The following is a 3110-nucleotide window of genomic DNA, read 5'->3' as shown; positions in this document are numbered from 1 at the left end:
TAATGCATAAGCTGGATGTCTCAAAACATTCTTCGTTTATATTTGATATTCCTCTGTTTTGCCATTTATCAATTAATTATGAGCGTTTGTCTTTGTATTCACTTGTGTTTGACTATATGATTTTGATGTTGATTTGGAATGAGCATAGGAGTTAAATGGATCAGTGTAGAAAGCGATGCCCAATTCAGACTAAATGTTTACGAAATATATTATACAGTGAATAATTAAAGCAAATTGTTGTTTTCATTGATGGTAGTTTTAGTCTTTCGGGTTAATTTTGCAGTAACCTTGTTTGTGTGTTTATCCGATGAAATTCAGTATAATTTTTTTTAAACAATATTACTCAATCATCGTTTAATTGAACGCATAAATATCTATTATGAATTTTTCTATTGTCATCGTTAGCGTATTGTACTGGTGTTGACTCCTTTTGTCCTTCTTTCCCGTTTCAAAAGTTAATAAAAAGAGAACTGTGCTTACTTTTTCAAATCAGTTCAAAACCAATCTCCTATGAAGATTTGTCTCTTAGGCAATCATACTGCATCTAAGTTTAATCATAATCACATGTATTTAAACTGATAAAAACTAGTATTTTTAATATTGAATAATATGTAACATGTGAAACGTACTTTTTTAATTATAAATGTACCTCAAATAAAAAAATGCGAATGAAGTTTACTCAGGATTTTTTCTGAGACTTTCAGAATAAGAGGACTCATATACAATAAAATTTTTGACACCTTCCTTTACAAAATACAGGTAACGGATAGAACACTTTCAGTTTATGTAATATGTGCGAAAATATAAATTTGCAAATTTTAAACAAATCATTTGTTTTTTTTATATTGTCACCATCTTTATTATCATATGTCACTTACAAACAAAATAAAAATAAACCAAACATACGACCCACCAAGGAAAGTCCAGCAAAACTAACACAATCATACGTTATCAAACCACAGAAGGAATTGAAAACAACTGACTCGCTTGCTTCAGACATTTTCTTGGGACAAAACTGGGTGAGCAAGTACATTATTCATACACACAAATAAATCTAACAAGGATGGAACAAACCAGTTGTTGTACTTGAAGGTGAGTTTGACAAAGACGCCAACAAAAAATTGTACAGTTAGTAGTAAATTTGACGAAGACACCAACAAAAAAGTTTCTGTGGTTGATAGTACATATCACTTTTAGTGTTTAGTTATACTTTCTCAATATAGAACAAATAAGGTCAAATATGAATACAATGGTAAATAATATGAAAAACAAACACTGTTAAAGCATTTTGTGTTAGAAGCGCACCTAAAAAAATATTGTTTTGGTGTAAATGTTAAATCTGAAGGCTAGATCTAAAATGTAAAAAAAGTGACATATGTAATAACGTAAGTACAACGACGTTCTTATGGCTTCCTATGTCGGTTTCATATGGTATGGTTTATTGTTCCCTATCGATTATTTTGCTCTTTTTGGACGGGATGTACCATCGGTCCATAATAACGATGTGTACATTTCAAAACTTGCTCATTACCATTGTCACATTCGTGTCTGTTGTGACGTTTTGGAATTCAATGATTGTGTAAAAAGTTAAAGCACAAAAATACTAAACTCCGAGGAAAATTCAAAACGGAAAGTGCCTAATCAAATGTCAAAATCAAAAGCACAAACACATCAAACGAATGGACAACAACAGTCATATTCCTGACTTGGTACAGGCATTTTATTATGTAGAAAATGGTGGATTAAACCTTGTTTTATAGCGCTAAACCTCTCACTTGTACGACAGTCGCATCGCATGTTTGTGTGCAACTGGTAATTTATTAAATTTGGGATTTCGTCACCAAAAAATAACTAATACTGTTACTATATTGTTTCATAGATATACATATTTGCTAACAAAATATGGGTTGTTTCTGTAGAATTCTTCTGAATATCAGTAAATAAAACTTACTTTTTATATTGATGTTGTTAATAGAATCCATTAATTTAGATGCGATCAAACTCATTAATCCTTTGAACAAACTTATTTTTTAAGGTAATCAATTTAACACCGTAGTAGAATCTTTTATACATTTTTTTTATCTGTACCGATCCATTGAGTTGAGCCATTCGCAAATTATTTTAACTCTTGTGTATTTTTAAGAGCGAGGTTTTAGCGCTCACACTACAAAAATGAAAAGATGTGGTATGATTGCCAAAGAAACAACTATCCATCAAAGTTCAAATGAAGTGGATGTAACCAATTACAAGCCTTCAACAAAGAGAAATACCCATACAATATAGTCGGCTATACTATTTATAAAAAATTTGAGAAATACAATTGAGAAAATTAACGGCCTAATTACAACAAAACAATTGCGAAAACAAATATGACAGACATGAACTAACGACAACCACTGAACTACAGGCTCCAAATATGAGACAGGGTCATACAGATTTGAACCATTAAAATTCTTGTAACCCTGTACCAAGTCATAAGCTGGTATTTCAGATATCTTTCAGAGATTCGTCATGAATTAGGACGTCAGTTTTCTTGTTTGAAACATTTTTCTTGTCGGAGCAAGTGAACAATCAAATATAATTTACAAATAAAGTATTTAACACAAATCTTCAAAATGATAAGTATTTCCCCATTCGGAAATCTTTATCGAACTCAGGTGACATAGAGGTAATGTATGCTGTACTTATATAAAAAATCTAACAAAACAATTTTGTATTTTCTAAAACCGTATTCAAAACTGCCTTAGACAACAATTGTGCAAAATTGCATGTTTCAAAGTCAATCCTAACAAAAATTAGAGGATATAACCCGGCATGTGTAAATTTGTCATGTAGGAACGATAAATGTTATTAGCGTAATGCAAGATAGTAAAGTGTAAAATTGAGAATAGAAACGGGAAATGTGTCAAAGAGGCAACAACTCCACCAAAGCGCAGAAAATAGTCCTCGGCCAATGATAGATCTTGAACACCGCCAGAAAATGCCGCATTCGGAGGCGTGCTTCAGCTGGCTCCTAAACAAAAATCACACATAACTCCGAAACATATAAATGAACCAAAATTTTAAAAATGATATAGTGTAGGTCACATTTTTGTTCAATAAGCATGGGA

Source organism: Mytilus californianus, unplaced genomic scaffold, assembly GCF_021869535.1.
Source record: "Mytilus californianus isolate M0D057914Y unplaced genomic scaffold, xbMytCali1.0.p SCAF_38, whole genome shotgun sequence".
In the NCBI taxonomy this organism is placed as follows: domain Eukaryota; kingdom Metazoa; phylum Mollusca; class Bivalvia; order Mytilida; family Mytilidae; genus Mytilus; species Mytilus californianus.
Note: the sequence above shows the minus strand (reverse complement) of the source record.